The 12394-nt window shown below is 39.8% G+C and overlaps 1 protein-coding gene across 1 annotated transcript in view; it reads right to left on the bottom strand.

Annotated features, from left to right (window-relative positions):
* The window catches only part of LOC103768169 (ubiquinol-cytochrome-c reductase complex assembly factor 1), a gene marked incomplete at its 5' end in the record, with an annotated part of 43445 nt that overhangs the window by 9137 nt on the left and 21914 nt on the right, over positions 1-12394 (bottom strand). The gene's annotated exons all lie outside the window — the stretch shown is intronic.

The following is a 12394-nucleotide window of genomic DNA, read 5'->3' as shown; positions in this document are numbered from 1 at the left end:
GAGGTCAGCTCACTGTGCTCTGTCTAGCCGTGCTGATTCTCTGTGAGAGCAACCAGTTGTAGAGGGCTTTTCCTGTAATGCCTCATTTTAAAAGCTGCTTGCTGAAGGTGTAAAACTGATCACGAACATGTTTCTGAACACACCAGAATTCAGAATTCAATCTGGTAAACTGAAAGGAAGTTACATGACCAAGTTTAAGAGAGGCCCTGGGAGAAGACAGTAGTAAAGGTAACTAAACTATTAAGGTAGATACTCACCACGAGTACTTCCTGAGATCCTGTAAAACTTCATCTCTTTACTGAGACAAACCTCAGTAACTGTCAGAAAGGGTCACAATAAACACCATACTGCATCAGACCAAGGGCCCAGCTAACATGGTATCTTGCCTTCAACACTAGCTAGATATGCTGAGAAGTAAAAACACTACAAGCTGTTATATGCTTCCTCCAAGTATTCTCCCTAACAATTGCAGCCTAGGACAATTCTCAACCCTTGATATTTGTTTATGCAGTAAAGTTCAAAAGGTGTCTGTGTCAAGCAACTTGTTCACTAAAGTTCATGCATCCACAATATGCTTCAGCAAGAAGTACTTTGGCCTGCTACCCATGATAAGAACCACCACCTCCTATTTGTTTCTTCTGAAACTGGCTCCTGCTGGTCTCATCTGGTGACCCAGTTCATTCACTAGATGAGACACCACCCTCCCCCAGCACTCAGGATTCTGAGAATCTATCATATTCCAACTAATAGGATCTGCCCACAGAAAAAGACTTAAGGTAACTGGACACATGAAGAGCAACAAAATCCCTGGGAACATAAAGTACCAAACTAAAAGAAACTCACTAGATAATATATAACAGAGATGCAGAGCCATGGAAAGTGGCACCCAGGTTGAAAAAATACTTCAGCAGAACCAGATAGGTACAAATTAGTGGAAAACGCAATAAATTAGAACAACAATCACAAATAATTATGACCAGTAATATTCAGTATTGATAAAGGTACTAGTATAGGGGATTAAAAAAAGAAAAAGAATAAAATTTATATAACAGTGTGCACATGTTTAGTGGCTACAATTCCAGAAATGGATCTCAAAAATATTTTGTGGGAAAAAAAAATAAGCTCAACTACTCAATAGTGAAGGAAAAACAACAACTCAAAGAAACAAAAAAAACCCCAAACAAACACAAAACAAACAAATTCTAGGAATTATTTTAAAAAGGAATACAAAATAAGAGGAACAAGAGGAACCCTATTCTGCCATATAACTATAGTGTACACACACATAAAATGCTGCATACCATTACCTTTTCATGTCAGAATAGCCCTAAAAGAAACAGAAAACATACAGAAGAGACCAGAGTGATTAAGCATTTGAGGAAACACTAGTTATATTCATTCTGGAGGAAATCTGGAGGAAGATGATGGAGAGGTAAATCATGATTTATATCAAGGAGGAAGACAAGGAATTACTGCTCACTGTTTCTCATTAAAAAAAAGAAAAAAATGTGGAAAAGAAGTTGATGTTGCACTTCAAAAAAAAAAAAAGCACTTCCTCAATCAATACAATTAAGTGGCAGAAGTCATTGCCAGAGGGCATTAAAGAGCAGAAAAATACAAAAGGAGTAAAAAAGGGACTGTACATTCATAGAGGATTTCTGTTAGTAGACATGAAATATGCTGGTCCTCATGCAACCCTCATCTTACTTGTTAGTGAGCATGGAGAGAATATACCAGAAGAAATAGATACACAGTTCTGTTTCCTATACTTTTTACCAAATAACCCTGATCATTGCTAGAAATACTACAAAGGATCTTCACTTGACATTAGAAGAATGACTTCCGAATATGCCTGGTTTTGTTTTGTTGATTTTTTGCTGATCTTTGCAGATGTTGACTGGTATCTCTCCTGCCTGTGCTTCTTTTCCTGCCACGACTTGGTGCAAGCTCATTAGACAATCCTGGGTACCAGTCATCAGGTCACTTTGCTGACTTGACAGGAATTTCACCAGAAACATGCTAGTGCAATTAAAAAAAATTGCCACCTTTACCATAGCTTTTATTAACCTCATGGGAAGAGGCTGCATTTTATGTAGAAATAAGAACGAGAATGATTCTGCCCTAGGGGAAAGATAATTAAAATTATTTCTCCAAGAATTGGGTCCAGAACAAGTATCTATTGATTAGGAACAGCAAGTCACCCATCTCCTCTCCAAAAAAGCAAGCCACTTCTCTTCTAAAAAAAAAAAAATATCTATTTCATTTCAAAATCAAGTGACAATTGCTAGAGTCCACACAATTAGTAAGCAATCAACAAGCCTAATCCTTGATGGAGTACCTAGTACTGCTAGAACCTTTATCCTGTGACTGAGGTCAAGATAAATGCAAATACTGACTAGTTCACTTTCAAATTCATTTTTGTAGTGCCTAGCAGACTGGCTTATTTGTGTTTGCTCCATCAAACTTCCCACTATTTCCTAGCACAGTCCTGTTCATATGTAACCTGTCTGACATTCTCCCATCAGTTCCACATTTGGGTAAGATTCTAATTTGAAGTCATATTGCTTTCACCTTCTACCAATATTCTGCACCTTCTGGTTTCAATCATAAGCTGAGAAAAACTTGGTTTCCCCAAGCACTGCTCCTCCCCAGGGCTTCAAACACACGCATGCCACAGAATAGTTAACAGTTAAATATTTTCTTGCCAATATTTTAAGAGTGCAGAAGGTTCCAAATTGCTGGTAAAATAAACAATGCCAGACTGTGAAAACTCCTGCCTGCCATATACTCTGATGTTAACAAGAGTTTCTTTATTACTCTAACCTTTCAGAAGTGAACAAAAATTATTTCTCTACCCTAGTTCTGCCCTCGAGTAAATGGCAAAGGAGGAAAGTGAACCATGAAAAAGCTGCATGGTAAGACACTGAGTTTTCCATCTTACTTCTGTATTTCATTCAGACCTGATGCTGCTTTGAATAAATAAACTTTCAGAAGATCCTAAAAGCATGAGCAAGGATTTTAAGAAGCCAAAAATTCCCTTACATGCTGTTTCCTGAATAACACGGATGAAACCTACATATGGGCCATCTTCCCTCTTTCAAGCACATAATAAAACAAGAACTATAAGAGAGAAAATGTAGGGTGCTCTCAATAAGACACATTCTTTTCAAGCCCCTCAGTACATAGCTCTGTCTCCTGGGGCTTTAGCCACTGACTTCCATCAACTACAGAGTCTCTGCCATTTCCTTAGTTTTCAGAAATGAAGTCTTCAAGCAGCATATACAAATACAAGGAATTACTAGCACTTTTAGCCTGAGTGAGACAAATGACTATACAGTTCAGATGGCACTCCCTAAAACCACTGGTCATTCACAGGCCTGTCAGCCTCCTGTTACCCACCACACAGTTGGAGTTATGGAATCTGTGCCCAGGCAATGTGAAAACCAGCTCAGACCACTCAGTGTTGCTCATTTCATGTATACCACGGTTGAACTGATCCCATCTTCCCCCTACAATATCTGTACCACTCCCTGCATCTTCCCTTTTACCTGCAGTTATTCTTGTGGCCATCTGACCAACTTGAAAAGCAACACGGTGTACATTTTGCTAGCAACAAACAGATTTCTAAGAAATACACTAGTATTTTGGTCAAATCCTTTAACCTTTTGCATTATTTCCTGCCCTTTAACCACAGAAACAACAACATTCAAGTTCTTACACAAGTAATTAACTAGTTAATGTCAACAGAGAGCAGCAAGTGCTGCATATGACCAGAAACAGGCGAGGAAGATACAGTAACTGAGGACAGACAAGGAAATACAAAGAATCTATCGAGATCCCCAGGGCAGACTGGAAACAACAAGGTATCAGTTTGCCTAGGCATGTACAAGAGTATCATATGCTGTTGCTGATACTGAAGTAGTAAAAGAAAACAAAGAAGCAAGCAAGCATGAAAGTGAGCGCTGGCATTATTGAACACATTGCATTTGCACCTCCTGATCACTGCAATCCAGTCTGCTGTGGGAGCTTTCTTGTTAGCAAAAGCAAGCAAAAATATAGGCTTCATAAAGCTGCCAGTTTTATAAACGGATAAAATGGGCTGGAGAAGACAGAAAATGAAGTAACAAACTAAACTGAGATCTAACAGGAAAATACAAACATCTGCAACTCGCTCAGCCAGCCATGCTGCAGGGCTCTGTAGTGTGTGCACTGTAAACATGAACACAGCATGTCTGCAGCAGAATTTTTGTAGTCCTTCAAAGGGCAGGCTTAAATTTTCATTTTCACAGAGCTGCTTGCAGGAGAAGCTGACCCAGCCTGCCAACCCACTGCCCTAGTACATACCACAAGCTACTGAGGCAAGAAACCCACTAGTGGAGACAGTAAGAGGTAATGAAACACTAAGCAGCAAGCCAGGGAGAACAATCCTTGTAGCAGTTTTTGGAAGACATGTGAGTCACATCTGTGTCAGAGAAAGAAAAAGATGAGGCATGAGAATACTAGTGGTGTAAAGTGCTGCTGATGGCAAATAGGCAACTGTGATTTTGGGTGGAAAAGTAAGTGTTCAGGTAAAGAAATAAAGAAATTTAAGAAGAAAAGACAGATCTGGAGTTGAAAGAAGCAAAGTAATGAAGTCACTTCAACATGCAAGTCTGGGTTTGAAGCAAGCAGACAAGAGCACAAATCCTGAGCTTCTGTTGTGGACCGTTGCACCAGAGGTTGCTGGATAAGCATGTTAGGTAAGAAAGGTAGGAAAAGGTAGAGAAGTAAAATAGTACCTCTACAAGATAAGAAGTAGGAAGGGAGAAATATGTGACACACTGACAGAGAGGAGATGGGAAAACGGATGCATTTCCTAAAAAGGGAATCAGATACAAGCTCCAGTGAACTCAGGCATTAGGGTAACAAGAAACGACCACAGACAAGGTCTCTGAATGAAAGGTCAATGAAAAAAACATTCAGAATGGATGCAATGAATTAAAACCTTAGGTAACTGCTTCTATACTGCAAGTCAACATCAAAATTAGGCATACCTGAAAACAATAATACAGTCAAGGTACCACAGAGCAAAGCAACCAATGGGGAAGTAAACTTTCACTGCATCTGACAAAACTGAAGTGCTAAGCAAGGAAGGCAACCCAGAGAACAGGACCATGCTTTTCTACCAGGATAGCAGAACTGGGAGAGAACAGGACTAATTAGCACAGTTGTACAGATATAAACTTCATGAAGATCCTATTAGCCTGGATGCATTGGCTGTCCCAGAGAAAGCAGAGAAAACTTCTCTTGGCATGCTGTGCCTCCTCCTCTCCTGGACACAGTCACCATAGTCCCTAAAGCTGCACCAACATTTTGCTCTCAGAAACAAAGCAATAAACCAAAGTTACAATCCTCCCCCAAAATAAAGGCTAAAGAAGAGATCTCAAGTATCAGGCAAACCTCACTTGTGCCATCTGTGCCCTGTGAAGACAAGTCCAGAATTTGTGCAAAATACAGCACTTCAAGCACTCAGATTAGCTAGAATTAGCATTCAAGATGTGTGCAGAAAACCAGCCACTCTCTGCTTGTCAGCAGCAGTCACCCAACACCATCTGGTACCTGCAACAACAGCCTCCTGGTACAGGGGGAAGGGAACAGACAGAGACACCACAGAAGGTGGCAATGGCAGTTGGTGAGCTGGGAGAGGCAACAACAGCCACAACACCTGGCTGCTGTTGAGTCTGTTAGAGACAGAAAAACCCCAAAACCAAACCAACCCACTCCTACAGCACCCTTGCACTGTATGAGAACCTTACCTGAGGCTTATGTTACTGTCTTTCAAGACAGGCAGGCACCAAAAAAATAAAGTTATTCATTCCTTAAGAGGAAGCAGAAGGTATCAGTGACATTCTACTGGCAGCAAAAAGCAAAAGCAACAGTATGGTTAAAGTCTATTTGGAACCACACAGAACCTTCCAATGGTTTGTATGGTTACTTTGATTTAGAAGAGACACTGGTCGTGGTATTTTCCTATACTTATGAAGAAGCTTACAAGCACATTCATGTTTCCACTGTAGCAGCTTAAAGTTGTTAAAAAAGAATTACAACCACTATATGAGATACCTCACTCCCAAGAGTCCCAAATGGCTTAGCCAAGAAGACCAGCTGACCTCAGCTGACGAATTCTGGGGCAAACTCCAAAAGGATAGGAAGCTGATAATGTTATGCTACCTATTTTGGACATCTACAGCATGTAACTTAACCCTGCACTGATGGTCAGCAAATCACAAACTGGATCATGAGTGATACACAAAGCACTGGCTGGAGCCGAGCGACAGGGACAACAGAGCTGCCACCCATCCTGCTGAGCCTGGGGACTGTGGCAGGTTCTGCAAGGATCATTTCCCCATTTCCACCATCATCTCTACACTGGCAAATCAAAAACAATGCAGTGGTGGTGAGCAGTCACTTCATTGCTCAACATTTGAATTTTGGCAACTACGTTATATTCTGGAGGGTTTGAGGAATGCAGGGCAGCACTTAACACCTACAAGCACTGCATGCTAAATTAGATTTGGGCATACAAGTCCCACTGGTGCAGAATGTGGGGAATAATCAGAAAAGTATTTCTAGAAAAGGTGCTATACAGCAGCTTCCAGTGTACTTCCTGCAGGCAGCAGAGAGAGGCAAAAACCAGACCAAGGACAGTAACAGGATCCCACACATCTGGGAAACTGAAATTGATGATTTTTTTGTGCTAGACTCTACACAGAACTGGAGCAAGCCAGTTGAAAAGAATGCAAATATGTTATGCCTTGATTTCAACACCAAGTATCCCTGGCCTGCCCCAAACATGCCTATCCTTCTGACAGAGAGGTGTGTTAATTCCACAGGCACTGGTTCTAGAACAAACACATTAAAAAACATGGAAAAGAGGCCCCTATTTCAAAACTCCAAGACCTGATAGCTAAATTCACACCACTATGTCTACTCTTTGTTCCAGTCCTCACCATGGTCATGATATTTTCAAGGTAATATTCCATACACATGCACTTTCCTGCATATTTAAGTTACTAGGATTTCCAGAACCAAATCTACTGAATTTACTCTGGAACAGCACCTGACACTATTATTCATTAATGAAATGGCAAAATACTGGAAACTTGCTGTGAACTTTCAAGTTCTTTGAGAAAAGATCAGGGGTTGCTGAACTATTTATTTTGTGATGTTCCCAAAAAACTAAGTTCAGTCAGAACATATCAAGGAATGCCTGGTATCCTATTAAACAAAAATGCACAAAAACATTTTCTTCTTAAAATGTCCACGTAAAGTTACACATTTCAAAATGCACACAGACCATTTGAAATTAAATCTTTCCTCTTCAGATTTATATATTTGTAAAAACCATTTTCAACTGTACTAAACACTATCCTCTATCTCATATCCCAAACCATTTCTTCAAAGAAAACTGTTACCTTCTAACACTTTGCTTCAGTACACTTCATCTCAACCCCCCCTCACCTTCCCTGCACTGCCAGAAGAGTGCACACACCTTTTCCCCACAGCTCTGTCCATGTTCTCCCACGATAATGTAGTTTCTGCTCTGTGCATCCCAAAATGCCTCCATGTCTTCCCATCAGATTCTAGAGACAGGCCTGAAAAGGACCTCCTGGAGTATCCAAGTACAGTAACTTCCCACTGTAGCTGAATCAACTATAAAAGTTCAATTCCTACAAAGATCAAGTTTGATTTTAAAATTCTATCAATTTTAAGCCCTGTTCCCTCATCTGATAAAGGCATTGTAGAATCTTGCTTGCACCAACCATGATTTCCAAGCCCTTAGTTAGAGGTGTCAGTCTTTTTGTTCTCCACTGTAAGAACAACTTAAACTGAATCATATGTTTATGAAGTTTTGCAGCTTTTTTAATCATCTGAAGTCCTCCAATCATGAAAAAGAGTATCAAGAGAGAAAATGGTGTTCAAGATCACAGAGCTAAATTCTGCTCTCCGTTACACTGACGTGAACCATGCTATTGATTCTAATGGCCTTACTTCAGATGTACACCAACATAACTTGAGACCAAATTATGGGTCACTGTATATAAACAGCTCCAGCTGAAAGTGTAACAAAGACTGCATTGTGCTATGCACAGCAGAGCCAATAAATGAATTCAAAGGACACCTAGATGTGTTCATGGAAAAAAAGGGGGTGGGGGCCTAAGTGGTCTGGTGGGAAAACAGGAAAGTGAGATCAGGATGAATTAAAACAGGTTTGGCACTCTAGGCTTGACAGCCCCTCCTATTCTTATCTCTTTTGTGGCTTTTAGAACACGTATGGTTATTACCCAAATTGGTATTTTGCACTGAAAAAGCCATTCCTTTCAGAAACAGAAAGCCACCACAGCACACAAGACTAAGGCTGTTAAAACAAGCCTACAACAATTCACAGGTATTTGAATAAAGTCTGATCAATCTTTCTCAGACAGCACGTGATCTGCACCCAGAAGCATGAGTATGGGGATCTTGGAGGAGGGGAAAGGAGGCAGGGGAGGGGTGTTGGGGTATTTTAGTGTTGGGGTTTGGTTTTGTTTTGTTTTGTTTTAGGAGATTAAAAAGAAAAAACAAACCCATCTACTGTCTAATTACCAGCTGAAATCCTGCTTCCGGGAACCCAAGCAAGTCATTCTGGTCAACTCTGCAGCCTCATCTAAGGGTATTACAATACACTTAAACTTATAAGAATGCTTTTATATACACAGTTACTAAAACACAACACTCAGGTCGGTAAGGTGAATATTAAGGTTGCTAAAGAACTGTTAGGAAGACAATTAGCAGCAATTTCTAATAGTGACTAAATTCCCCTCACAAACTGATTAGGCAGCTGCCAGCTTGCACAATATAAATCTATTCACTGCAAGCCACAAGGTGGAGATCTCTGGCAAAGCAGGACTGAAAGGAAGTCTTTTACCCAGCCTAATGTTACTATTAACACTTTGAGCCATTGCATCAAGCCAATTTTTCTGTTTGTTTTTAAAGTTTGATAGAAATGTCACTAGTGGAAAAATTAAGTAAAGAGCACTGGTTAGCCACAGAACTGGACACACCTGGCTGCAAACCCACCAAAAGAAACTGACTTCATTAGTACGAGGGACAGCAGAGTAAAATTTATACCTGAAATATGCCTGCACCAGTAGAATTTGCTGAGGCCACAGGCTCTCTGTGTGTTTTTACAGCTGTGTCAAGTTTTGGTTTCTGACTCTTGCCGACATTCAGGAGTGCTGAAGGAGCTCAGGCCAACAGGTCCCAAAACTTTGTAGCTGAGATTTAGATCTCAGCAATTTTAACAACCAGATTTTGAAATAATACAAACTCCATTTGGAGTTGGAGCTGATGTAAATTACTAGTTAAAATGCCTTACATTCTATCATTTTCAGCTCCAATGAACCTGTATAATTAAGAGCAGATGGTATATTTTAATAAACCATCAATATTCATTTGGGAACATAGTATCCATTTTCTGCATGAAGTGTGGGGATTGCTGCTAGATATGGAAATGAGTTAAATAATCACAGCTTTGTCTGTCAACAGGTTAAACTAATTGCATCCAACTAGCAATTTCATACAGGTGCTCTGTCACTTATACCACAACACAAGAATGTCCTAATCAGAGTTAAACACTAACCTTTGATACCCTGCATGAGAGAAAAAGGAGGGAATAGTATTTCCTAACCTCCTAGGAGCTATGCAGATGATAACTCGGTGCCCTAGAAGCATTCAGCAAAGTTTTGCTTCATTAACTGACTTCCGAGGAAGGCTCAGATTCAGAAACTGAAAAGCATCAAGAGGATCATTAATGTCATCTTCTTTTTACCTACTATTCTTATCTTGATATATTATCTTCTTTTTGAGGCAGAATATATTCTGATTGCAGAACTAAACTACTTGAAAATAAACACCCATTACACATACTCCTCAGTCAGCTCACAAGCCCTTTGTCATTTCCTCGGTACATCCACGTGAAGGGGGGGAAATCAAGTGAAGAAAGTGAACAGGCATGGAAGAAACTGGAACTGCCCATGAAACAATATATTAAGCTAGGATCACAGCTAACCTCTTCAAACATCAATGCATAAATTATTTTAATCAAATATACAGTAAATACTACCAGAAGAGACTAAAAAGTTCATTAATCTTGACAAAATAATGACTGAAAGATTAGGAATAACTAAAAGATGAAAGAAAAAAAAAAATCACTAAAAGATTATGAAAGCCCTATGCCTTCACAAACACTGGGGAAAAGAACAGTCCTAATTTCCAAGTTCTAGGAGAGTTCACCATGCTTTCTTACACACCCTTAATGCCTGGTCCAGTTAGCTCTTACCTCAAGAGTTCAGGTTCTCTCATAAGGAGTCTCATTAAAATCAATGGGCCTCTGTGCAGCTAAACTGTATTAAATATACACACAGATGTAACTGTTTCTGAGATCAAACCTTTAAATGTCTACATACTTCATTTAAGCTTCAGCTATTGCCACATAAAAGCTATGTTAACACTAGGTTACTCAAAAGTATATTATAGGAATCACAGTACTGCAAACTAAGCATGCTCATTACATGGCATGATCATTATTACAAACTAAGATTGCAAAATTTAAATTCAAAGATAAACTGAAAAGATGCTTAACCTGCCGAGGCAAAGAATTAATGGCATTCAGAGAATTTAAGATCTCCTTACTCTTGCTTCACAGAGCAACCAGACCATTATGACGTGCATGTGGTTCCAGACTGGATGGAAACCTAAGGGCACTGGTGGGGTTTTTACACTTTGGGAATTTTGTGGACCAATGGAATAGTTTAGTTTGCAGAAATGGAAACCTTGTGCTTCCCTTTATAAAGGACTGACTGTAAGCACTATCTTTTTTTTTCCCCCTTAAAGTTCACCTAAAGAAGCCTCGATACAGGTCTGACTTACACCATACTTCACTTTGAGTTCTGCACGCCTTCAGGCACAGCAAACTCCTGCCTGGGCTTCCCTTTCCTGTTTGCTGCTGCTGCAGATCCTGCAAGGAAAACTACCAGATGGCACCTGAGGGTAGTTCATATAAGGCAAAATTAGGGTCAAAATGAACAGAGACATAATTTTCTGTTCCAATGCAGCATTCTCTCTGTGAGCGGAGGGAATCAAAAGATCCCTGAAGAGATTTTGATGGCTTTGGGAGGTGGGGTGTTTGGCTGGGTTGGTTTTTTGTGGTTCTTTTTGGGGTTGGTTGTGTGGTGGGTTTTTTTTTTGTTGTTGTTGTTGGGTTTTGTTTCTTTTCTTTTCAAGAAGAGTGGCCTTACATTTACATGCAGAATGAAGATCTGAGCTGTCTCCAGTTCCTACAGAAAGCAGAATCAACCACTGCTATGAAATGGAAAGCATTATATAAGGACAAAAATGCATAAGCTACTTAATTTACTCTTTTTCTCTGGTATTATCCTCTATTTCATCTACTCTCATTCACACTGCCTTACGGCACCTGACCTGGAAAGTGGAGATTCTCATACTGGAATTTAAGTAAGCTCATTACTGTAGCAAGAAATTATAGTATGCCTTAATTTAGATTTAATCCAAAAGAAGATTGTCTTTAAAATTCAGCTGTAACATAGCAAAGCTACAAAATTCCTAACATGTAGGGGAAAAAAAGCCATCGCTGGTGGAGTAACTGAAGTTAATCCAGAATCAACACTTTTTAAAACCACATACAAAATAAAAGATCAGTGAGAAACTTCTTGAATTACTAATATGATCTCATACCAAATCCTAACTCACTGGTTAATTCCCTTGTTTGTCACCAAGAGGAATACCCTAGTGCCTCTCCAGATATGGCTGACACCTAAGACTTGACAATATGCCATTACTGCTTTCTGAAAATTGTCACTTCTCTAACAGCCTATTTTAGACAAACCTCTACTTCATCACTGGACCACTCTTTTTTTTTTTCCCCACAACACAGAAGATCCTTCCCAGCTCTGTTAGCCCACCAGATGTGCTCTGAACATAGGCATCCACAACTGTACCAGGTCTCTTGTCACCACTGTGATACTGAAGTTACGGACACCATCCGCTACTTCTCCTGCTTCTGCACTGTCTTCTCTGAAGGCTATACTCACAGACTAGAAGGCCAGAAATGACCATTACAACTAACTTGCATAACCTTCCTCAGAGTAGACCAAAAAGATGCAACCTTATTCTTCCTTCAACTCGCAAATGATCTACTCTTAGAGCTACTCTCTCCTTACAACATTTCTTTTGTGATAAAGACTAGGTATACTAAGAATCCAAAAGAAAAAATAAACTAATTACTGGTTGTGGTCATTAACATAAAAAAACCTGTCCCTTAACTTTCCTTTTACTCACCATCCTAGGTACAGAG

Source organism: Merops nubicus, unplaced genomic scaffold (assembly GCF_000691845.1).
Source record: "Merops nubicus isolate BGI_N331 unplaced genomic scaffold, ASM69184v1 scaffold13312, whole genome shotgun sequence".
Classification (NCBI taxonomy): Eukaryota; Metazoa; Chordata; class Aves; order Coraciiformes; family Meropidae; genus Merops; species Merops nubicus.
This window is presented reverse-complemented; position numbering and strand designations above follow the sequence as displayed.